This window comes from Megalobrama amblycephala, linkage group LG17 (genome assembly GCF_018812025.1).
Source record: "Megalobrama amblycephala isolate DHTTF-2021 linkage group LG17, ASM1881202v1, whole genome shotgun sequence".
NCBI classification, from domain to species: Eukaryota; Metazoa; Chordata; class Actinopteri; order Cypriniformes; family Xenocyprididae; genus Megalobrama; species Megalobrama amblycephala.
In genome coordinates, this window is record NC_063060.1 from 36,673,911 (window position 1) to 36,700,813 (window position 26,903).

A 26,903-nucleotide genomic window follows, 5' to 3' on the forward strand; every position below is an offset into this window, starting at 1 on the left:
CGAAAAACATTTAAAAGGAAACGCTTGTTTTCATTTGTTGTACTTAAATTTACTATTTACTTTCTTAATGAACATTCCTTGTCTAATAGTAAATGATTCATTGGTAGATGAAAGAAAAATAGTTTTACATAATAATTTAACAAAATGTAGCAACTTTTGTTCTGAAATGACTTCACTTTTCTACTTTTTCACAGACACCAATACGTTCTCACTGAATATAAAATTACAGGCATAAAATTGTTTGTAAATGACAGACCACATAGTTTTTTAAGCTTACCTTTGTATCATTATCATTAACGCTTGACATTAGTGCTTTATTACATTTAAAGACCATCAAGCTCGCATTTTAAAATTGCCGCATCTCCACACAAATACATCCTCATACCAAAAGCATCACCAGGACTACCCTGGAGCGAGCGAGGTCACAGCTGTGCTTACTCCTTTGTAAAGTGCAAATCTCTTCACCCTCTCCAATAAGAACAGATAACAGTACTTAGCTCACCAGCATCCGTCTATTCATTCTCACCACTCCCCTTCCTCACATTTCTTTTATATGCCTGAGATCTTTAACATTGTCAGGAATTGCTTTATCACTGCAAAAGTCTGAGACCACAATGGAAATTTGATAAATGAAAGGTTTTAGAATTTTTTTGTAAAATTTGAAAAAGAAAAGTTTAGCAAGTACATACTAAAAAATTCTGAAATTAAAGTAATTCCACTTTTCACTCATAGATAATTTGTAATGAAAATAATTGTATTAAATCATGGAAAAAGGTAAAATAAAAACACTTTTCATTAGTGATCTCAGAATCTTGGGTCCCGCTGTATATGTTAGTACAAACATGCATATGCACATCACACACTACACCTCTATTCATTACTTGCATCAGGGGTCTTCGATATTTCATTTGAGCATGCTAATCGTATTACCAGACTTGACGTTTTGCAGATAGGGAGTAATGGGCACAGATTTGTGGAATTATTGGCTGATGGTAATGTATGAGACTGTCAGAATATGTTTAGTGCTCTTACTAACCCAAGGAGTTAAACAAAGACTGATTATTTGTCTGTTTCTGTGTGTGAGAAAGAGTGAAAGAGAGCAAGAGGATGTGTATATGACACCGTCACAGAGATTGAGGGCAAACTGTGTGGTTTGCGTGTGTGTGAGTGAGAGAAGCTGTGTCGGCAAAGGAGAGAGATTGCTGATAAAGATCCGTGTTAACCCTGCGTAGCAGCAGACTGAATGGAGGGGAAAATTAGGCCTGATATAATACTCATGAACGGGGCTCGTGCGGAGAGGGAGATGTGTGTCACCAACGGTGCGCAGAGAACGTTTGAGGACTTGAAACAACAATCCCTGCACCCACATTTCTGTCTATTAGCCGTTCCACAGCCCACCGCAAGGTTGTGTGATGAGATATTTTTTCTCAAGCTGCATGTTATTAAAAACCATGTTCATTTCGAAATAATTTTTAATCCTTATTTCGGAGCAAAGCAACAAGGAGCCGTGTGCACCACTAGAGATGTTTCCCACAGATTTGTAATTTTCACTTGTATTTCAGAAAAAAAGAATCTGTCATATATCCGTCCGTGTTAAAAAGACCCTCTGCAGTATTTAGAAAAAGTCATAATAAGTAATTGTGTCTGCCTCGGCTGGTGTGTGTGTGTGTGTGTGTGTATGTTTGGCTGTGGCAGACCCTAAACGCGTGAGAGTTTGGCCACAGAAGACATTGTGGGGATTAAATGCAGGTTAATGGGCTGTTTGGAATGGTTAAGACTGAGTGAGAGTGAGAATGGTTGGAAATGGCTGCCCCGATCTGATTGATTCCCCAGTTAAAGAAAGCCTGGGGACAGGATCCATTAGCACTGCTGAGAGGAGAAAGAAGACAGTGCTAGCAAAGTGTTCTGCCTTGTTCAGTCACTCCACAGCAAGGAGTAGATAGGAATAAACTCCAGCCAACTGTGAAAAAGAAGGGTTAGCTTGCAGCAAAACTAATGAGTATAATTTTGTTATACACTGCGAAGAAAATGACTTCTTAAATAAATGAATATATTTGAAAGCCTTAATATTTTATGCATTTTTTTGTAGATTATTTATATTATAAACAAGAAACAAAATAAATTTACTTAAGCAATACCACATAAGACATTAAGCCTAGTTTTTAACTTGTTTATACTTACAGTAAGTGAGACAGAAAGTGCAGTAAGACATTTGGTTTTACATACATTCTCTGAAAACGAGCATAAATATCTTGTGTATAGGCTGATATATGTTGTACGCATGTAGGATGTGATCTTTGACTTTGTGTGTGTGTATGTGCTTATGTTCTGTTTCCCTCATATCACACCTTTTTATTATAAAGTTAAGAGTAAAGACCCCTCATGGCATTTTGCAGGCAAATCAGTAGAGTTGTGAAAGAGATCTATAAAACAGTCCCCCGGTGGCAGTCAAGAAAAGAGGTAAAAAAAGAAAAACATAGTGGAACACACACACTCTAACTACCTGACCCTACCATCCATCTGACTGAGCTATGACACACACAATCGCCTCATCCTTCTTTCACACCAACGAAAGTCCAAGGAGTAACAAAAACAAAGAGCTATTATAAAGGAAGAAAAAGGGTGGCAGAGATGGTGTCAGGTGTATAAGACTACGGGTAGCCTATATGTCTGTATGTGTGTGTGTGTGTGTGTGCGTGAATGTGTGAGGCTTGTTACACCAGTTAACAGTGCAGAATAACACGATGATTTGCCATCTGAGTCTGGCTGTTATGTGGTCCTCCCATCAGAAAATCTAAGTCTATTGTTACCTTTCAGGTCTGCCATCACAGTGAGCTCAGTGTGTGTGTGTTTGACGCATGTGTGCATGTGTCATGTACTCTTGTGAGAAATGTTCCTGGGTTCCTCTGAGATCTGGGTCTTCTCTGATAGTAAATCAGTAGCTGTGTTAATTGGTATGAAAACAACACTTTGGCAGTATATAATGTTTTATGTGTCTTTCATGTCCTTAATTGTAATACTAATGAGGGGTTGTATATCAGGGGAGGGCCCTGCTCTGCTCGGCTTGCTGTGTTGGATAAGCTCCTTAGTGGCATCACCGGAATATTCTGCCGCCACGGCGACTCAGGCAGAACACAATCGGCTCCCCCTCTCATTTGCAATCGGTAATTAGTATGCAAATGAGCCCAGGGGACCACACAAGTACTAGTGTATTACAAGGGTCTGATTATGACTCCTCAGGGTCCTCAGGGAAGACAGTGGAGTACTGAGGAGCACTTCGCCTCCCCACGCTCCAATGGCTTCCGAGTGATGCCTGTTTATACGGCCCTCTTATTGGTGTCTGTGCTCATCAGTCACAGCGTCTGCCCAATCTGTACCATTTCCTGTGAATTAAAATGCAGTGGGGTTGAGCATGACAGAATATGCATGGCATTACGACCTGCTGTTTATGAGTTTGTCGTTTTTGTGCATCCAGCTGAAGGCGTCTGTGCCGGTAATCCTAGTAAAGCTACCTTGTGAGTGCCATGAATAAACGTGGTTAGTCATGGCATGAATATATCATACAGGAAATAAATTTTGTTAGATTTGTTCATGCTTTTTGGTGAATTACTGAAAGCTTCACAGCCCACCAGTAAACCCAGATGAAAGCAGACAGTTGGCAGGAAGAATTGGTTGTCCATAATGGACATGCTGGCCTTTGACCTCCGCAGCCCTAAAGTGTCAGTCTGAATTGGGTTCCTAGCTAAACGTTGCCCTTGTGCCTGATTTTCCAAGTGACCGGAGTTAGAGAGAACAGAGAGATGCAGGATCTATAGCACCTTTCCTTTGTTCAATTGCACAGGCAGCCTGAGATATTGGCTGAAGAGATTATTGGCATATTGATGGCTTTAGATCAGGCACAGGAGAGGAGCAGTGGGCTCTGCCAAGCCAAAGTCAGGGTGAGGAGATTAGGTACTCTAGCATGATCATGAAGATAGTCAATTGGTTTAGGTTTTGGTGTGCACAAGGGCAACATTTGACTGACCAAACCAAACTGTTTAATGGCAGGGGAAGAGAGGAAGATTTTTGAGGTCATTCCTCCTCTCCTCTCCTCTCCTCTCCTCTCCTCTCCTCTCCTCTCCTCTCCTCTTCTCAGCCTCGTCATGGCAGTATGGATGCGCCAGTAGTCCAAATGCTCCACTGGGGGCCTGTTCCACAAAGCAAATATTATTGCACACCCAAATAATTTATGAGAAGCATTCGCCCCCCACCGGCAACCTCTCCTGTATTTCCTCTCTTGAAGCTGTACTCTGATGGCTCTCATAGAGAGGGTATTTATGACAGAAGGTTTGTTCCCTGCCTCCATATTTCACACACTGAAATGGGAAAGGGAGGGTGGTAATGAAACAAACTACGCAAAGGCTTGTGCTGTGACAGCTGTAATTGTGGAGCACATTAAAAGGAGAGTGAGGAACACCTACTCCACCTTATTTTTTTCCTGAAAGGACAATGTGTCAAGGGAAAAGCCCTTAGATGGCTCGACATGTTTGATAAGCCTTGTTGTGTCCAATATGAGATTTTTTTTCTGATGCTCTGATTATAGGTGTTGGCTTGAAGCGCTCCGTGTCGTGAGTTTAATGTACGGTCAAAGATGTCCCCCCGCAATCCTTGGTAGGGGGGCCTGAATAATGTATGTATGCACTGAATTTGGATTGAGAGGTTTCCCAAGAATAGGTTTGAGGGGGTCAACCTATATGTCACATGAATGTGAATTAATCATCTCCTAAATTGGGTGCAGGTGTCATTAGTTTAGAAGGGTCAAGCAACCGCCAATTTTTTACTCAATTAGCAGTTAACGTTGAACCTTAAGCATACCATTGGGAAGCCCATGGAGACGGTTTGGGGAGAGAGTTTATTATAAGTTCTTCATTAAGTGGGTACTGGCCCTCTCACTCCTCTCACAACTAAGTATTGTTTCTATCCAGCCCAGGACTCTCTCCTGATCTAGTCCCTTTAGGGAAAGAGAACAAACCCACTATCCGGCAGTAAATCTATGTGAGGCATCACTGCTATCAGGGTCCTGGCACTCACAGTGAGGTTAGTGAAGCTTAATGATGCTATTCTGCCACCCAGCAGCAGCTCAATGGCCTTTTCAAGGTGGACAGCTCTCTCTAAAAGGGTTAAAGCCCAAGGAGCTAGGCGCATACCCCCCTGGGAGTACCCCCACCCCGCCCCGTCGAGGTGGCATTGTTTCCTTGGACAAACATTCCCACAGAAAGGGGAAAAAGCCATTTGGCTCCCCCAGCTTGTGCTTCTTTCACTGGCTAAGGGGTCTTCCCAGTCAACAGCTGGACATGACGTGACAAATTGGAGCCTTTGTCTTTGTCCCGAGGAGGTAGGGGGAATGGAGGAGAAAGTGTCGTGAGAGGGTGGGGGGGCCTGTGACATTGAAAGTATGTGGGAGCCCTAGAATGCATTGTGAATTGCACAGTTTAAAGTGAAAATATGTTGAGGCTTTGTTTCAGATTGAACCGCTTGACTTCATTGAACATGGTCTGAAAGAACCATTTTCCACAGGTCAGCCGAGCTTCTTAGTAGAGTTGTTCAGACCACAGGTAAGTTGGAATGCTGATGCACAAGGGAAAAAAAGCCTAACTCAGACCAGTTTTATGGAAGCGGATTTGGTTACAAATGAATCTCGGGCAAACCTTGTAAACTAACCCGGAATAGCTAAACATCTCACCACTGTAATTATTTTCTGGATTCTGAGAGGCTATAAAAGAGCATCTGAATTCAGGCACCAGTAAAATTGTAGGATAAACCGGATTGGCTCTGAATTGCACTTTTGATTTGAAAGTTTGATTTCAGTTGCATTTAAGCAATAATTTGTCTTTTTGAAAATGTTGTTCAAATGCTTTAGCCCGACTGAAATCATACCAGTCCATTTTTTGCAAAGTCTGACTAACAGACCTAAATAAAAATGACTACAATTAGCCTTGCCGTAGATATGCTTGCTCAAAGTAATGTTCGACATGTATTTAATCTTTTACCTTTCACTCAATGCATTTTATTACTTGTTGTGTCATGTATACTTAGATATAACTGAGCACTTAGAGATGCATTGAAGCCTCAGCATCATGCTCGGCTCAGTAACTCTTCGGCGGCCATTTTATGAAATGCCCCTCCCAGAATGGGCAAAGTGACCCCCCTGCTGATGACCCTGGGGTGAAAAAGCTCTGCATTTGACAGAGTCCACCTCTTAACTTGTTAACTTGCTAATTGGCCCGCAGTCACTTCATGAGCTGAACAATGGACTGCTAGCTGAGCGATGAGGCTCTCTCTTTGAGAGGCTGGACGAAGGGGGCCAGGTGGCAGTACTGGGGAGCAGAAAAGGGGGTGGCTACCCTGTAGTGTTGTGTGTGGGGTCTGGCTGGGTTGCCAAGGGGACGGCAGGCTGATATATTATCTAGAAGAGTATCAGGCTGACCCAGAGAGGTGGGTGGGTAGCGGGTGGGGCATGATAGGCTGCATAGCCCCAGTTACCACCCCCACCCGTCGCCTTTTTGCCCTCTCTCCTCACTCTCTTTGACCCCCCACTTGCATTGGAAAGTGGGGCTTGTTTGCCCAGTGCAGGCCTGGCAGTGTGGAGCCCTGAAAAAGGGACTAAACGGAGGGCTGCTTAGACACAGAGCATGTTAGGTAATTAGGAAGAGCTTACAGGGCCATTTCACCGACAGCTGCTCCCAGTGCAAACATGAGGCCGGCCAGAGGGAGCTAGTGCATTGTGATCTGTTTGTGGGAACAAGGTTGCCAAGTACAATAGACCAGCATGTGCAGTGGGCAGCAGCAGGGATGCCAGGCGCCCAGAGTGTGTCTGTCTGTGGCAATGGCAGAACAAACATTACAACAGAAAACAACAGAGGCCGGTAGATTTGAACAATCTGTTATGTGTATGCAGCACAGTGTCTTTTAGGGGCAACATACCTCTTGTTCTTGCATGCCACGTGACATTCTGTCATGCCACATACTTTCACATTTTATAGCTTTCAATTGAAATTAGCTTTTGTTGAAGAATAAAATACACAGTCTGGCTATTTTGTGTGGAAGCAGAGCTCCTGTTGGCTCCTTTTAGATCTTGGTACCATTTAAGGCTCAGTTGGACGACTGGAGTTAAATAAATGGCCACGGAGCTCGCATGTGTTCACCATGTTACAATAACAGCCTCTACATGGCCTGTCCTGCCAATCCTTGGTGTGGCACTGCAGGGCCAGGGCAGGTGAACTCATGCCTAACTGAGTGCTCTTCCTATGGTTTGGCTCCTCAGGCGAGACCCAGGCCTTACCCCGGACCTTGTATATTTTCCTGGCTTCTTTCTGTTTATCCACAGCTACTCCATCTGGCATGCCATCAAAGGAAAAATATCCCCTCCCTTTATTCTACTGAAAACCACCAAGGTTGCAAGAAAAAAGGCCAAGTTTTTTTTTTCTCTAGCATGTTTACCTCTGGTCCTCCAACTTTCATTTACTGTTCCAAATTGTCTGCATGTCTGTATCACCCCATTTCTGACTATCCGAATCTGTCTGACTGGAGCTTCTGAGGCCAATTTTGTCATTTGTAGTGCAATCTTAGAAACTTGTTAGTTTCCTAGTTACATAGTTTATGTTATTTGACTGATTATAGAAACTGTGTAATTTTCCCAGTTGCATAGTATGTGTCATGCCAAGTAGCCAAGTTAGATCTGAGAACCGACTCAAGGTTTCCCAGTGGCTAACAGACATTTACTTGTGCTTTGTCCTGCGCTGAGCTGCAGCCCAAACAGAGCGGATCATTTGAACGCTCCTGCTCCTCATTACAAGCCTGCATGCTCCCACTAAGTAATGTGGATGCTGTGCACAGGACTCAGTGATTCCTAACAAGCCCCTATTGTTAAACTGTACCTCCTCAACCGCACCATGAGTAAACCATTACATCAATAAGCCGGCATCGCTCAAAAGGGCACAATTAAATCCTCTCTCCAGCATGACTCCCCCTCAAAAAAACGCTGTTTTTAGCAGTCTGGCACACATAAACAGCAATTCGCCTACATGTGCGGACACACACGTATATACGCACCTCTTTTCGGTCTCCCCCGTGCATGGGCTGATGCCTTTCATGTGGGTCCCTACTTTCCCAAACAGCCCGCCTTGTCTGTAGCCCTGATGCTGTTTTCATACTCCAAGGCGCTCGGAGGAGGGGGGCCGTGCCGTGCGCACACAGGAAGGGGTTACCCATGTCGACAGGAACAGAATAAGCACTCCATCAGGCCTCAGTGTCAAACAATACAAACATGATCTCTATATTTGGAGAGGAGCTGTGCTCTGCTTGGTTCACGCTGGAAAAAAAGGGGGCCGAAAAAGTGCTATCATTTAAAACCACTGGCATAGAATGATAAATAAAACCCCTCACGGTCATGGTCGCTAGAGCGCAGGATCGCAGGAACCTAATTTCCCCCGTTTTTGTCTCTACCTTGTGTGTGTATGTGCACGAAGAGGGTTCGCCCTTGACGGGTGTGCACCCTCTTCTGAGCTTACCCCCCTGCCTGGCATCTGTTAAGCTGCTAAAGAGAAAGTTGTGTGCTGAGACCGGTGTGTCTTGCTGGGTGGATTTGAACAAGCACATGTCTGTTCTACCCCGGTGGCCTATGAAATGAGAAAATCAGCCACTGTGATGCCGACGGGAGCAGGGCTTGGGTGATAAATCTGTGAGAAGGGGCTTTTTTTGCATGTGTGTGTGTTTGAATATTAGTACTCCTTGTGCGCTCGCATACGTGTGTGTGTGTGTGAGTGTAGGCAGTTCCAAGATTTGGGGATTTGATTTCACACTGGCAGAGATCCGTGTGTGGAAAGCCATCACCCTAAATGCACATCACATTAAAACATGTATGAGTTCATTCTTCGTCCTCAGTCATCTGCGTTTCTGCCCTCTATCAAATATTCAATAATTCATAGGCTCGTGCCAAACGCAGATTGTCAGGTTACAAATTCCCGAAATCATCACCCAGATAAAAATGAAATTAATTCAGATCTGGGTTGACTACAAGTGTCAGCAGAAAAGTGTAACTTGAGTGTTCAGTATTATCGTCAAGCCTGAGTGATGTTTTTGTTTCCGCTTCTGACATTGTTGTGATTAAGAGCAGAACATCTCGTGAACGTTACCACAGCTGGGCGGCTTGCTCCAGTAAAACCAAAACATAGTATCAGACCTCTCATATGCCACCATGCTTTTGGAAATGGCTACTGTCAAATGTCACAGAAAGCCTGATAGGATCTGCTCAAGAGATATGGGAAGAGGAAAAGAGAGTGTTTCATCTCTACTAATCTTCTCATCCTCAAAGGGAAAAGCATCTCTGAGTATGTGGGGCTGGAGAGCAGACAGATCTGCACCTGCACCGTGAGTATGAACGGTTTCCGCACCATCGCCTGTAACATCAGGGCGTTTGAAGGACAGGTGTTTATGACAGAGCAGACATTGTTTCTGATTGCTACATATGATTCTATCTTTTGTGTGATCATCGAGGGACCCTCCTTAGGTTGTAGCTCATGTCGTAAGCACTTTGACGGGCAGCTCCATCAGACGCCGGCGACCGCCGTGGAGCAGATGTCAGGGATCAGTGTGTGGCCACTCACAGGTGTGTTTGTGTGCGAGGTGGACCAGTTTATGAGATGTCACCGGCCTCTCATTACTCCTGCTCTCTGCACTGTTAAACCCTCGGCAGCCTCACAAATAGAGTTGTCCTGGGGGAAATGGGGCAGCACCTCTCATACTGCCTGCACCTGGTTTAAGAGAGAGGAAAGTGAAAGTGATCTATCTATCTATCTATCTATCTATCTATCTGGAATGGAGTATTTTAACATCAAAAAAATACACTCATTACCTCAGTTATCGAATTTTGTAAGGACCCCACATGAACAGGAATTAGGGTTCATTTAACAAGCGTGTCCTTCCTGTTGACCCCTGCCTATACATGTAAGTCAGAGAGTTGTGAGGAAGTAAGCACTCCTCTTGTGGCTTATTTACAGACCCATTGAGAACCTACTAACTTCTCAGGCTCCACTTATTTTTTTTAAGCTAAGATTGTCAGGTTCCTGCCCCTCATGTGGCTCCTCTCAAGTTCTGTTTGTTTGAACGTGAAGGAATTCAATGAATCAAACACTATGATCAGATTTCAGAGGTGGAGGTAGAATTTGCTGCTTTTTCCAATCCTCTCTTTCTGCAGTCTGAGAAGCTGCCACATACCAATACCTGGTCATTGATCTACTCTCTTCTCATATTTAACTCTACATCTTGAGGGAGAAGCCAAGAGGACTTGGGTTTGTGTGCCCCACAGTTGTCATGTTTAATGTTTAGTTTTGCCCTTTTTTTTAAATAAAGAATACAAGCTTGTAACCAAGTCTTCTGTGAGCACACACACACAAACACACAAAAAATAAGAATTATAAAGAAGTATCACTCAATCTGCAGTCAGTTTGATGGTACAGCTCATTATTGATTGGTTGAGCTCCACAGAATGTGTAGAACTGAGTGTATAAATTTTGATTTTAAGACATTTCAGTATAGGCTAATCAGTAATAATAGGATTGTTATCAGCAGGAAAAATAAAAAGTTATAAGTTCTAGAAAACCGCAGAAAAAAACAACCAAAACAGAGAGTAGAAAGATATAGAATGTATCTGAAATACCTTATTGGCTGGTTAAAAGTTCTCCAGTCCGCGCACCGTGTTCCCACCACAGTGGATCCCTTAAAACCTGATCCTGGCTGATTTTCAGGCCTGCCTGATCGATTTTCCTGGGTGAAAATAAAGGGATACAAAAGCATGTTAGACGCTCTGGAATCAGATCCAATCCATTAGAGAGATCAATACACTGAAGGCAAAAGGGAGAAAAAAGAGCCCTGAGTGTTGACAAAACCAAATAAATATAGATGCGCAAGAGAGGAGAAATTAGATTACTGTCAAAGAATCTAAGCACAACACTTTTAACCTCTAACCTAACAATGTGTGTTTACACCACAGCACAAGGGCGCGGGAGGGGACATGGGCTTGAGACGTGAACTACAGGCAGCCTCGAGTGTCCACGATGAAAACGCTGTTCACAGCTATACATTCACGAGCTGCCTCAGCATCTGTCCTTCAAAAACAAACTTATATTACAACAGATGCTACAAGTGTTTTATTGAAATAAGTGTATTGAGTGTGTCTTCATGTGATCATTTTCATGTGAATTTGTATGGATGTTTGTTAATATAATCTTTCTTTCTTTCTCTTTTGCATGTTTCTTCGCAATGGTTGCCACATTTCAGGTAAGTTTTTTCATAATGCATAATAAGTATGTGTGTGTGTGTGTGTGTGTGTGTATATATATATATTTATTTATTTATAAAAAATTTGTGACACCTCCATGGGTGTGGCAGCACAGTCACCAGTTACTGCTCAGCAAGTAACATTGTAAGTGTTACTAAAGAAATATAAGGCAACTTTTTGGAATGCAGACACCCCGTTACCCACAAACACCCTTCCATCTGAATGCACTCATATATAATGTATTGGCTGCAGTTCCCACAGTCTGCTCTCCAGATGGAGTCGTCTCTGGGTAAGAAACGGGCACCTGTCAGGCTCATACAGTCTCAAATATTATGAAAGCAGGATACAGCATGCAACAACACCCTTATCCCATTGATTTCAATGCATTTAGGATAAAACTACACTGTCCTCTATGAGACATCACTATGTTCTTGGTTCTTTGCCCTTCACCTCTAAGACAGAGAGAGATTGTTTGTTTTATTGGCTGTCTGTTGGACTGGTCCCTCCCTTTCCTCCAGTTTCTCTGTCTGCTCCCTCCCTTCAGTGGTCGAGGTGCCACTCAGGTGATTCCCATTGATTTCCACTACACAGTCGTGTCCTCTCCAGGTGTAAACAAGCTGGGTCATATTGATGGCACTTGACTGATCTGGCCTTTCTGGAAGCAGGGCTGCTCGATAGGCCCTCTTCTGTGAGAAAGGTCTTTGTAGCAGGAGATCAGGGTGTAAGAGGATCTGAAGGTACAAAACAGGTCTTAAATATATAAGTGATGTAATGGTATTTTAAATTGTAAAATCTTACAAGACTATCAGTTATATTTAGTAAATCAATCAAAATACACTCAAAATAATCAATCAAAATAATCAATAGAAAATAGAGCCATGATGCTAAACATATATATATATGCAGGGTTGTGCGCCATTCAGAATTGAATTGAGAATGTCTTCCGACAGGAAGTTGAATTGGAATGACGGGAAGAAGAATTTACTGAATTGCAATTAAAACAACAACAACAACAATACAGGTAAATGCTGAGAAATTAAGTGTTTTTCCACCCTGGTCTGCAAAAATTAATTAAATATTTTGAGATAAATACACATTTATATAGGGGGCATTTTATATCTCAACATTAAAATTTGAATTGCAATTCTGCATCTTGTTTGCTACTTTATTTCAATTTAAATTAAAAAAATAGAAATCGAATTGAAGTTAAAATCATTATCAAATCATTTCTGAATGGCACATAAACCTACTATCTTGTAGCTGACAGGTACATCCTCATGTTGGTTTGAGTTAAATGACCAAAACATCATGCAAAATGAGTATGAATGTACTTAAGATTAATTGTTAAAAATTAATAGCTCTTTTAAGTATATTTTTGAACTGTGGGCTGTTAAAATAAGGTTAGTGTTACACCACCCTGGCAGTATCGGTCTGTGGATCTGCTCTCTCACTCACTGGTCCTCTGTGGCTACTGTACCATCATTGCCAACCATGCAGAGACAGGCTTTTATTTCTTTCATCTAACTGCTAATTGGCAGCTGAGCGGGTGAAAGCGAGACAGAGGGTGCGAAAAAGTGGGAAGCCATTAATGTTCGGTAATCATTGGGCCAAGTAATAGTTATCAGTGTTTTAGGGGCAATATTATCACCATGTAACGAAGGGCTTGATTACTTTATTAGCCTCTTCAAGTCATTCTGCTATCGCTTACCAAGTCGACCCTGGAGACCCAAACCCCCCCCTGACGTTCTCCTGTCTCTTCACCGGTAGTGCACCCTGTGAAGAAATCAAATTATGGGCACTGTGTGTTTAAATCACAGACCCTGTACCCGAAGTGACATAAAAAATGACCACGGGGGGTTATTCAGAGTTCAGCCTGGATAATGAAACGGGCAGGGAGGTAATAGAGGCAGAAGAGGTGTTCTGAATATGGGGGCTGTAGTGGGAGGGGTTAATAAAAGGGGTTCATTTAGAGGGTATCTCCTCAATCTGACCTGCCGTGCTTCTCTCTTTCTCCACTAGACTCCTCTGTTCTTGTCTCTTTCACTTTCGTGATGATGGATACATAGATGATATTTAACAGGTCTTTACTAGGTGAGAGTGGGGAGTTGTGTTGGACACAGACTGTGTGAGTTGCACCTCCTCGCTGATTGTTTGTCCTTGTGAAACTGGGAGCGTCTGTCTTCCTAGTCCATTAATCCTTACTTTAAGCAACATAATACTTGTAATTTGACAGGTTCGGAGGCTACGCATCCTTACACGTGTTCACTTTATTAGCGGCGGAGTGAGATTAAGCTGCCTTAGATCAGAGGGTGGACTTACCAGTTTAAGTGTCAGTTTCAGTCATAACAAGTCTGGCAGATTCATTCAGCTCTCAAGAGTTGGTTAATTGTGTGAGAAACCCCAGGTGGTTGTGCGTTTCTGCAGGTGTGCTTTCTCATCAGACACCTGTCATTGTTTGCAACTTAATCCAGCATGTTTGGATTGCCATGCCACAGTCTCATTACTCTGGACAGTTTCAACAAACAAAAACTACATTCCTAAACTCTAATCTCTAATCTACATTCCTAACCTCTCAGCATAGCCTCAGTATTTCTTCCGCACAATGTCTTAATGAAGTTTGCCATTTCAAAGCTAAGTATTTCCCTTTTTTAACATATATTTATATAATCATATATTTTTACGTATTTTTATTTTTATTTTTCCTGTTTTAGTATATTTTTTTAGATTTTTAAAAAATAATTTTCTTTTCATTAAAGGATTAGTTCACTTTAAAATGAAAATTACTCCAAGCTTTACTCACCTGCAAGCCATCCTAGGTGAATACGACTTTCTTCTTTCTGATGAACAAAATCGGAGATATATTAATAAATATCCTGACACATCCAAGCTTTAGAAATGGCAGTGAATGGGGGCAACAAGTATGAAGCTCAAGAAAATGCATCCATCCACATGGCTCTGGGGGGTAAATAAGGGCCTTCTGCATCCATATGATATCCATATTTAACAGTTATAAAGTAAAATATAACTTTTAGCCACCAGACAGCCTTCCATATTCAACTTACAAAGAAAGTGTAAGGCCTCTCACAGTTTAATACACTACTTACACTACGTCCTATGCCTCACGTATTCAACTTACGAAAAACTTTTTGTCAGGCTGAAGCTAGATATTTTACTTTATAACTTGTTAAAAATGGATATTTTTCTTACACAAACGCATCGCTTCACTTCAGAAGGCCTTTATTAAACCCCGGAGCCATGTGGAGTACGTTTATGATGGATAGATGCACTTTCTTGAGCTTCAAACTCGTTGCCCCCTTTCACTGCCATTATAAAGCTTTTTTTTCTTAAGTGAACTTTTAAGGAATTGGCTATATAAATAAATGATATTATAATGATATTAGAAATATATGTTTGATTCATGTATAAAATGACTAACATGATGAAATAAAGTCTTGAAATCAAGAAAACAGGTAAATGTTATCTCCTGTGTGTTCAGTGAGTCTAGCTCACTTTTCATGACCTTGAGCCTCATGTCCCCCAAACACTAAATTGGGGTTTAATTTCCCCCATCACTATGACCAAGCTGAAATAAAAAGCCCATTACAGGGCCCTGTCGGCTAGGTGTTGTTGACTGTCTTTTATGACGGTTGGCGAAGGCAGGGAGATGCAGCTGATGTCTTCATTTAGAACTGGTCCCTCTGGCGCAGCTCCGCCTGTGAGCCTAAAGTCCACACGGCCCAGGCAGCAGGCCTGCCAGCCGGGTGATTAGTAGTAAAATTTTAATGGGGATCTATACATATGTCTAGCTGTCATTTTTACGAGGACGTTTATACAGGCACGGTTTCGATCATCATTCGCCCCAAGCCCAGGCAAGGACCAGGAGCAAAGCTGAACGTGCAGCCATGAGATACACGTCTTGCTGCTTAACCTCACATCAGCCCATCGGGGGGTGGAGGAGTGTGGGCAGCAGAGCTTTATGGCATTCAAGACCGACGCTCCTCTTAGTATAATGGAACAGGCTGATTATAGTGAGGTTTGGGTGGTGTTTGAGGCAGAACCTGATATGATATTTATTGGCTGAGATCCCCTAGAGACACAGGGCTTTATGTGTCTCTCATAAGAGGGGTCCAAGGTTCTTCCCTGGACATATTTACAGTAGGCCATATTTACAGGCTGCTCCAATTAATATGCTTAATTAACTTTCATGTTCTTAGACAGCCAGTAGATCTTTGATTGTTGCCATCAATCTAGATCAGCACCAGTTTGACATTATATATTGATATTATCACAACTAATCTATTAAGAACGAGCACAGGTGGGGAGCAAAGCATCGAGACTATTTTTGTTACTGATTAGAATCAGCTTTTTTTTAATTATTCAGTATTTTTATTATTGAAAACAAGCTATTAATTCGTATTTGATTTATTATTAATTATACTATTTTATTGTTATTATTAATAATAATAAATAATTGATTATTAATAAAAATCAGCTGGTTAGAAAGATCAGCAATTCACATATTGTATGTTAACATTTTTGTTCCTTTTTAAGACCTTTGTGGCTTGCTGTTCCTCAGGGGTGGGACAATAGGGCCAAAGTCCATGAGTGCCGCCTAATAAATGCCTTCAAGTTGGTTATCTGGCAGCGCTTTCTGCTATCTGAGTATGTGTGGAGGTACATCACATCCACTACAAGGTAAATAAACTTAATTTGAGGTCAGAAAGGCAAAGGTTTAGGAGAGGTGAGCCAGAGGTGAAGATCTGTGCAAGAAGAAGGGGAGGGAAGTGGGCAAGAGTGGTCGCTTTCCTAACAAGTGTGCTAACAGAGTTACAAGACGGGTCCCAGGACGGATCGAGGGAGTTGACTAATGCGTAATGAGAGAGGATGAGAGCGAATAGAGTCCTTTATATTGGGCTGGATGGGGTGAGGTGGATGAGTGAGGTAAGCGGCACGCAGCCTTGCCTGCGAGGTGACCCTTTACAAGGCTTACATCGTGGCCCTAATGCAATTAACACCAGCGAGTGTGGGGTTAAGACAAGGTTGCCGCTGGTGTGGCCGCGGCCTAGGGCTGGCAGCGAGAGAATGAAATCGGCCTGGAATTGAATCGGGGGAGAGAGGTGATAGCTCCCCCGGGAGGGCTGACACTAGGTACACAGAAAGCCCAGAGGACTGGAAGCAAGGCAAGCCAGGTCACCATGACAAACATTGCCTGCACAATCCACACACTCTCACCTGAGTGGGATGCTGGGCTCCTACCTGCTCTTAAAGTCAGTTGGCTTCATTGGTGTATTTTTCAATAAAGACAGCGAGCAGCAGCGGTGAGGAATATGTGCACTACGGGGCATGACATTTGGAGGCCAGTACAACAGTTACAAAAATGGATTCAGATAAATGCTGTACAGCCAAAATAGTGTAATAACTGGAATACAATATTAGATATTTGCTTCCTCACAGCTCTGGTATAACCCAATATATCTTATCAGAACATTTCTCAAGCGCAGTCTTCGTTCCGATAAGTGAACGCAGCTCTGCCTTATGGTAGATAATCTCAGGGAGTGAGATATGATCGCTACTGACCACTTAAACCGAGCAAGGCCCTTTCACTGCCATAATAACCAGCAATTTTGTGGCTCACATCTATCAGTGTGTATATCGACCTGCCACCACTTTGGACACAGATGCTGGGGCTATTAGCCCCTTTTGTTTGTTTTGAATGAGAATAGAAAAGGAATTGGCTCATTTTGATCTTATTGTCGGTAACTCTACCTCCCTTGTGGCCGAGACAAAAACCAATCTTAATCTGGTTAGAGAGACAACATCAGCTTTTCTAATGCTTTTGAGGGACAAAAAAAATCTGGTGACAGATAATAATGTAAATGGAGGAAAGGTTTGGAAGGGCCGGCCACAACTATAGATTCTACCGCTGTGGCTCCAGCCAATGCATTAAAGGGGCCTATGATTGCTTTGAAATTTATGGCAGATGTAAGTGTATTTGATTGATAGGGCTGTTTAAGAGCGACCTGTGCAGCCATTTATTTCATTTGTAAAGAGCGGAAGAGAAGTCTGAGGGAAGGAACTGAGCGAAAATCTTCCAGTCTGTGTTTCCACAGAACCTCGTTTTACCTTTCAGTCTGAAAGTTGCCATGTTCTTCTAATTTTTGGGTAGTATACGTAATATGTCAGTTGATGTGTAGATGTAGAGTTTATGAGTGAAAATGTATGATTATATCAGTACACAATGTGTTAATAAATCATTTTATCACTGCAAAAAATGCTGTTCTTACTTAGAGTTTTTGTCTTGTTTCTAGTCAAAATATCTTAAAGTTCTTAAATCAAGAAGCATTTTCTTGACAAGTAAAAATTATTTTCTTGTTTTCAGGAAAAATAAGTCAAAATTAAGTAAGTTTTTCCTTAAAACAAGCAAAATAATCTGCCAATGGGGTAAGCAAAATAATCTTAGTCCAAACTGAAAACAAGATTATATAGTTTATTCTTGGTTTGAAATAAGATTATTTTGCTTACCCCATTGGCAGATTATTTTGCTTGTTTTAAGGAAAAACTTAGAAAACAAGAAAATAATTTGTTCTTGTCAAGAAAAAGCTTCTTGATTTAAGAACTTTAAGATATTTTGACTAAAAACAAGACACAAATTCTAAGTAAGAACAGCATTTTTTGCAGTGTAGATTTTGTTTAAAAGGTTTGCAATTTGTTTACATATTCTTTATAGTTAAAATTCAATTAAATGTCATTTGTGTTAAGAACATTCTATTGATCACCACTGATTAATTTAGTAGAAATTATCCACCTTATTCCTGCATTTTGAATTATGGGTGACACTTCCGGTTTGGGGAACTTCCATTCAAAAAGCCTGAAATGAATCATTTCAAATCTTAAGGTTGTCCTACAAATAAAGCTTATCCGTCAGTTTGACTGAATGAGCTGTAAATTTTCCTTCATGTTTTATTTCCAGACATCATGAGAATAACGTAACGCTTGGTATTTTAATGTGACGTTATAACAAGAATATCTATGACAAGAGCTCTTTTCAGTCGCTGCATTCTTTTCCTCATTATTATTTTCTTTTTTCCCTTTGCATTCCGCTGTTATAGTATGAAAAAGGACAATATAAACTGCACATTTGTGGTCTGTTCTCTCGATTTAATTTACGATATATCGCATTAATAATTCATTGGAATGCACAAAAAATCTCTGGTTTTTCTCCTCAAATCCTCACGTCTCTTTCCAGGTTTGTTTTCACAGGTAAATATAATTTATATCTGTCAAATTTACCGAAATCACTTTGAAATAGTATCACACAATGCTGAAGTTAATGAACATTTTTGATTAAGGCAACGTGTGTTACATAATACAGAAATATATTACTACAGTGATATTTAACCCGTCCGTTATTGCTGTGGAAAAAAATCGCACTTTTGGGGTTATTCATGGTCTGTTGAAACATACCTTGTTGATGATTTTACACTTTTAAATGTCCATTTAATGTTTGATGGTTGAAGGGTGAGTAGAATAATGTCATCTCATTGTACCCAGTTTTAAAAAAAAATATATTATTGCATTTATAAAGCGAGCCTTCCACTAATTGTTTACAGCATAAGGGAAGTTACACCCATAATTCGCGCAAACTGTCATGGGGCGTAAAAGAAAATTGTCCCATTTCTCAAGAATCAAGAAGTGTATTTTTAATTCCAGTGAAGTTTATTTTACCTTCACATTTTGGGTCTGTGTATGTACAGTATATATGTGTGTGCCCGGTTCATGAGTTGTGTCCAGCCTCAAGCTCAGGAGAGAGAAACTCAATCTGCTCATTGCCACATCCTGTGTCCTTTGCAGCCTCTCTGTAACGAGGTGCTTTGACCTCTATCATATCACTGTGCTCAGATGACGTGTGTGTTTGTGGTGTGTGTAATATTCCCGCAGCACTGGACTCAGTCACACTGGTGGTTTTTGGTGCTTTGCAGTTCAGAAAAATGTTTATTCTTGCTCTCAAACACACACACACACACCGACAGACACAAACTCTCCCATCGGTGCTAAGTAGCTGTGAGTAATAGTCATGCTTTGGCAGGCAGCTGCTGGCTCTTGTTTACATGATAACTGATTACCCTAATTTTGAGAGGAGGGCTGATAAATAGTGTTCCCCTCTGACAACCTCTTTCACATCAGGGGCGATAATACCTTTTTGATTATTCAATAAATAACCCATAATTCGACATTGATTTGACTGTGAATGTGCCATTGGGGGGTGGAGGGGGTATGTGCTATTGACCCTTTGTGGTCAGTTCCACACCGACCACCGGTCACTAAAGGTCAGCGCCCTGCACCCTGTGTCCACTTCAGCCCTCGTTGATCTGATTAGTATAGGGCTCATCCGTTCAACCTCCTCTCTTATTAGAAAATCTTACTCCTTGCTTAATGGCTTCCACTTAATAACTCGTAGAATTATCCAATAGCTTGCGAAGAGCGCATTACGGTGACAGGTTTACTGGGAGGTGTATTGAAATCTGGCTGTGCTGAAAAATGGTTTGTTGTTGGAAAGCATCATTGCAGGGTCGAGCACTGATTCACTTAGTCAGTCATTTGGATTGTGTATCATTTTCCCCATGTAGCCATCGGTGGTCACTGATGCAGTTATTGGAGTCTTCCTGCTCCAGATATTGGAGTATTGATCAGTGAATGTTTTGCCTTCTGTCCATTCTCTTTTCATTTATATGCAGAGCAGATGTCCTATGCTGTGAGTCTTTAGATTCCCTCCAGTGTGTAAAAACTCAAACCCCTCCTCCTTTCTGACAGTCTCTGCCTTGGGTATCTATGGGAGAGTTAGTAGGCCTTATATTTTAGAAGTACACCAACTGGCTTTCCACAGCAGATGCAATGCTGGATTTGGCCTATTAAATACCTTCTCTCAATTGCCTATTATTTCCCCCAATAAAACCGGTGCAGACTGCATGATTTCGTTTTCCCTCCAAGTTTTTTGTTTCAGAAAACATGCTTCAAATGCAACACAAAGGGCCCTAATGAAGTGAAACGTTTGATCTTCCAAATAAAAAACAGACCGGGGATGGGGTACAGCACTCAAGAAATGCAGCGGTTCATCGTAGGTGTGGAAAGTCAGTCTTTAAAAAGACCAAGCTCCACTCTTCTAAGATTGGCCAAAAAAGACCAAGCTGCCTCCCTACCCTCAGGCCATCAGCATCACTCTTATTATGTAATTACTAAGAGCTGAATTCAAAACAGCGCTGGACCCCAAGCTCAGTGGCATCTACTTTTAGATCCTAACACCAAATATAGACAGAAGGCAAACTCATATGCATATGCATATTATGTCCATACTAAAGTCAAAAGCTACAACTTGTATGTGACCCTGGACCACAAAACCAGTCATAAGGGTCATTTTTTTGAAAATGAGATTTATACATCATCTGAAAGCTGAATAAATAAGCTTTCCATTGATGTGTGGTTTGTTAGGATAGGACAATATTTGAAAATCTGGAATCTGAGGGTGCAAAAAAATCAAAATAATGAGAAAATCGCCTTTAAAGTTGTCCATAGCAATGCATATCCACTCACAAAAACACATTTTTTATATATTTACGGTAGGAAATTTACAAAATATCTTCATGGAACATGATCTTTACTTATTACCCTAATGATTTTTGGCATAAAAGAAAAATCGATAATTTTGACCCATACAATGTATTGTTGGCTATTGCGAGAAAATATTGCAGAAAGAAAATATGTCATGTATAAATATAAATGTATAATTTCATAAATATTTTTATGAATTTTTCAAACTGGTGAACTAAGAAACCCTCCATTGTCTTTTTTGAATGTTTGTTTAGGTGCTATCATGTGAATCTGTTTGTGTAGTTTTGACCCTCCATGTTTATGTCTATATCCGATTGATTATTGTAAGCACAGAATAACTGATTATCATAATAACTGCTCACATTGAGCCCTACTAAAGTCACACAGCTGCTTCTGAATGAGAAGAAAAAAGCCAAGCTCTCCTGTTCCTCTTGGTAGGCAGTTTCCCCACAGGAGGAAGTGAGAGATAGAGACAGATGACAGAGGCCGGGGCAGAAAGATGATTAAGAATTACGATCATTATGCCTCACTTTTGCATGTTGGGGGAAAATCATTCCATTCATAATTTATACCCTCAATTACTATTAATAAAGAGATATTTCAGTGGGCGAGAATGGCGGGGGACAATTACATGTAAAGTGGTATTAACATTCCTGTTTGAACATTTCTAACCTCCATTCCTCGGTAAGGCTAATAAGAAGAATGACTCCCTTGACTTCTCCCTGAAATGATTGTATTGCTATGATATTCTAATCTATTAGCCTCTGTGTAATGTATTGGCCCAGATAATTGGACCCATGGTGACGAGGAAACTCTGAGCTTAGACAGAAAGTTCTACAGTGAAATAGGGTCAGAAGACATCATGATGAGATTGAGATTAGGGAAGAATATATTAGTGATTCTGGTTATTTGATAGGTGATGGAAAGTAATGCTATTACTTTTAAAGTAAAGTAAAAGTAAATCTTGAATTTAAGGTAAATTGCTTCCATGACATCATGGTAAAAACAAACCCCTTCAAATATCATTTCTTTTATAAAGCTTTGAGTCAGGACCTTTAATATTAGCTATTATTTCCATCCGTCGGGTCTGTGTGTATCATTAAGTTCTGTCGAGTTGACTGTTTCTGTTTAGTGCACTACTCCATGCTGGCTACAGGACTGGCACACTTGGCACACCTCCTGGAGCTCCATTAGACACCCACTTACAGCCGCACACACCTGGCTGACGGGATTTGCACCTGGGCATTAGGTCTACGGGGAGCCACTTCATTACCTGTGTGCCAGGTGTCCAATGCCATTGTGCAAAGAGCATCGGCAGGCCCTTCCCTCCATTATACGGAGTAATCATTGATTAAAGAAAAAGACTGAGGAGTCGGAGATCGTAAAGAGCTTGTAAAGCGTTCGGCATTCTAACCACCGCTGAGTCTATCAGGTATGGCGCCACGTGCCTTTTCCCAAGGCTACAAATATAATAGGCGGTTTACTCTTGCTTTTCCTTTTCTAGGAAATGTTTAATGGCTGCTTCATATAAAAAGTATTCGGTACTCGTAAAAGGTTCCAGATTGACAGCTTTGCAGCTGAAGCATTTTCTTCTGTGCTTTTCTTTCTCAGGGGGGTGGCTGTAGTGGTGCTTTAACAGAGCATCGGGGTCTCGTCACTGTGCGGAGATGACATCTTGTGTTCCCTGCTATCACTTCGGGGCATCAGTTCCACCCCCTCCTCACCCACTATGACTCCCAAACGTTTGTGGGGCAACCCCCTCAGCATGTGGCAACCTTTCTGCCAGCTGTGCTTTTCCACTTCAGACGCTGGACGTCTAATTCCCACCTCACTTAAGAGAGACGACGGCCATGATGTAACTCCCATTGAATTTCAATTGCTACAGTACGTTCTCACAAAAACAAAAAAAAACTAATGCATTGCGCACTTACAGGCACCCATTTCTGATAAGTTCCCCCTCCCTTGATCCCAGTGTTCAAGCTTTGCCAGGCAGGGGCTTATAAAAGCAAACTTCAATGAATGAAGCCCACCGCGGGGTGCCTTTCTCACCACGCCCGCATATCTGGTTTGATTTTGGAGAAATGACTGAATTCCTGCCGTTGGAAAGCACAGTGGAACATGCTCAAGCTCTATTAAAAGCTGGGTGGGGTGGAGTTGGGGTTTAGAGATGGATGGGTAGCAGTGTGTTTAGCAAGGCTTGTCTGGGACAGTGTACAACAGGAATTCCCTATGATCCAATGATGGAGGACACAAATAACACAGACTCAGAATACTGTGGGTAAACAGGCATGTCATCTCTTTGACCTTCCTGTCTCTGGCTGCTACCGTTTGTCTCATAGCGAATAAATGCAGCAGTCAGGTCGACAGCAGGGATGGGAGTCGTAAAGAGTTTAACAATTCGCTTTTGGTTCCGTCGCCTCTTTTTTAACGATTCTGGTTCATAAACTGTTCATACTGTTACATTTAAATATGCATATTAAAATGAAAAGGCATTTAATTAATTATATTACATTTATTTGTATTGTTTTTAAATATTACTTTATCATTTTTATGAAATTTTAAAACATTTTTTTTTTTTATAAAAAGGTGATTTAAGTATCACAGTTAGCTGTATGTTTGATTCACTGAAAAGAACCAACTCATATGAGTCATTTCGTTAAAGAATCAAACTACATTGGTTGCACTGAATGCTTTTGACATGCCTTTTATTGCTTTTTTTATTTTTTTTATCTTTTATGTGTTTAAATATTGTGTGTATTTGATTCAGTAATGACCAGTAACGGAATCTTACACTAAAGGTAGCCACCATCATCTCTCTGCCATTACAGACTGACGCATGTCTCACTCGTTTAATGCGGATGACTCATAACCCCGTGTCCAGAACTTTCCTTCGGCACATACCGGGCCAAAGTTCTCTCCCATTTTGTCCAACATCGTTTTGAGTCAAACACAATATTTCTAAGTGCGGCTTTACAAGGCTCTCATGTGCACCCAGCTGGCAAAGAGAAACAAAGAAAGTGGGAACAATCAGAGGGAAAGGGGGAAAAAAGACTTCTTTAAAAAAAACCTGAACTGCCATGACAAATTGAAGGGGTTTGATTTTGTTTTTGAGCAGATTACAGAAACAGCACTTGCATTGTTTGGCTAATTTTTGCTTTTGTCAGGCCATTCATCCACTCTTGACGGGTTTCATAGGGATTTTGCTGCTTTGACCGTGATATAAAACTGTCATAATTTATTTGAAACACTAAAGGAGAAGACCAACATTAATCACCCTTTCTTGTTTATTAAAGCAATAAAGATTTCACAGAGTGCTTTATTACCAGTGCCAGATTGGGAAAAGGCAGCCTTTTGTAGGGGGGCTAACAAAGACAAGAGCCCATTACACCATCGGGGAGAGAGAGAGAGAGAGAGAGAGAGAGAGATGGAGTCATGGAGAAAGAGAGAGAGAGAGAGAGGGGACCAGGACAAGCCAGGCTTGTTCAGACACAATCTTTATTGTGTTGTCAGAATGTATGACATCATCCTGACCTTTGATCCCAGGCGCTGCATAGTGCTGATTGGACAGGTCCATCCGTATTGACTTCCTCTATACTGCTGATCTAAGGAAGGGTCACACCTGAGCTGAAACGCAGACGCGTGTTTAGGGAGAATGTTCAGGTTCGACTAAGAAAGATCATACTCTTGATGATACACGCTCTCATTCTGCATCTTTATCTCTAGACAACAGCTCCGTCAGGTGATCAATAACATGATTAATAACATCTGGCATCTCCTGAGGATCTCGCTGTTGGTTCATGCAGATATTTGCACAGGGGCCATTTGAGTCAAGGACACTGGAATGGCAGCCTGGGTAAACTCTGTAAATTCAGAAGCTTTACCTTTGACTTTGAAGCTACTAACTAAAATGATTTGGAGGCTAAAGATATATATTTTTTTAGATCAGTTTAACTAGTCAGAGGGAACTTTTAAAGGCATGCATGGGAATATTCGTACACCAATGCTCACATCGCTCATAAATTCCCCCAAATTTCCATTTGGCTTTGAATAATATGATCTTAATTATTATTTTTGCCCTGTATAACATAATTCTAGGGTGTAATGATTTTTTATGCCCCTGACATATTGTTTGGAGGGTGACATAAAACTCTGATGACATGTGACATTTGGAAAAGGTCACCCCGCCCAACCCTGCTCATGTCTGTCTTCATAACACTGGCACTTGTCATATTGAAGCTGGCATTGGCATTCTTTGTCTCACAGGAAACCCTCAGCACTGTTCTTTTTGCTGGTCGTAGTTGTTGCCAGGCCTGGTTTTTTTTTTTTTCTTGTGTGGTAGAAGGGAGGGAGAAAATTGTCACTGAAGGGAAAGAGGAACCAGATCACTCCCCCTCAGGGTTCCTGGGGGGCCACAAACAGCATGTCTGAGCCCTGTTCACGAGCACAGAATGACAGGGAGAAGCACTAATACTAATGTGGTAAATACATCAGAAATGACTAGGGAAGGGAGGGAGAAGGTATGATGGAGGTCCGATACGCTGAGTGGAATGACACAAATGGGAGGATTTGACAAGGGCTGATCTGTGTGAATTAAAAGAAATTGCATTGTTGTTTTTTGTGGGCCTTGGTTATAAGAATCTGTCAGCATGATACAAACCACAGCGCATTTATACAGTTGCAAAAAGAATACAGCAAGACACTGACTCATTCATTTTACACGATTACATACGTATAATCATCTTTAATATTATAATCATATAATATTTTGTCATAAAATATTTTATATTAATTTATTTTAATATATTATTTTATTTTTATTCAAAATTATATTGTATAATATTATATATGTTATTAATGTATGTAAATTTTTTCTAACTTCTCCATCTTTAGACAAATTTTTTGATTTTTTTTGTCATCCTTTTCATTATTATTCTTCCTGTCAGTTTTCAATTATAGAGTATTAATTGACCCTTCACCAGGAGTTTGATTGACAAGCGATCTAACCAATTTTAACGCAGAATCCGCCATTTTGTCTGACAAAGCAATTAGAAGTTAGAAGATTAACCTCGGTGGACTTGAACTTGAAAAATGGTGTGTACTGACGTCTTTCCGCGTTTGAAACAACATTCCTTCTCATGTTCATTCATGTTTATTTGATGCTATTAATTAACTAGTAGAAAGAGATGATCGGTTCATGAGTCGCTTGATCTGAGGAGTTACAGCAATCTGTCACGACACATTAAAGAGCCACAAAACGTTTTTTATTGTTCGATTTCTTAAAAAATTGCACAGTTTGAAAGCTGTGACTTTGTTTAATATCATAAGTAACCTGCTCTGTCTTGTCTGTCGACGTGTTGTCAGTGTCCTCTTTGCTCCGAGATGTATTTTTCACTGTGTAGCGTGACAGCGCCATGGCTTGTCGAACAAATTTATTATTATATTATATTATATTATATTATATTATATTATATTATATTATATTATATTATATTATATTATATTATATTATATTATATTATATTATATTATATTATATATATTATATTATATTATTTTCCAACAAATTTAAATATTATTTTCAAATAATAAACTGCATTGTAGAATTTTATTTGTCATCCTTGTCATTTTTATCCTGTCAGTCTTATCATATCCAGATGTCTCTTTCTATTTTTGTTCTCTTTTATATTAATTTGCACTGTTGTTTCATCATGCTGTGATGATACGCTTTTACCATTGCTGTTCGAAATTACCCTTTTCTGACAACTGAATTCTATGGTTTTAAAATGGCTGACCTCTGATCTCAGTCTGTTAAGTGATGTTTTTTGAGTAGGGCATTGCCTCACAGAGGACATAAAATATACATTTTTATGCATGTAGGGGTCCCAGCTTTGTGGTCGTAAATTATAGTAGGGCCGTCCTCACACTGCTATCCCACAGTGCAGTGGGCCAACCCTAAGCAAGGTGGAGCTGTGGGACGGAC

General features: G+C 40.9%; 1 protein-coding gene across 7 annotated transcripts in view; it reads left to right on the forward strand.

Moving 5' to 3' along the window:
- The window catches only part of rnf220a (ring finger protein 220a), a 135,248-nt gene that overhangs the window by 44,913 nt on the left and 63,432 nt on the right, over positions 1-26,903 (forward strand). The gene's annotated exons all lie outside the window — the stretch shown is intronic.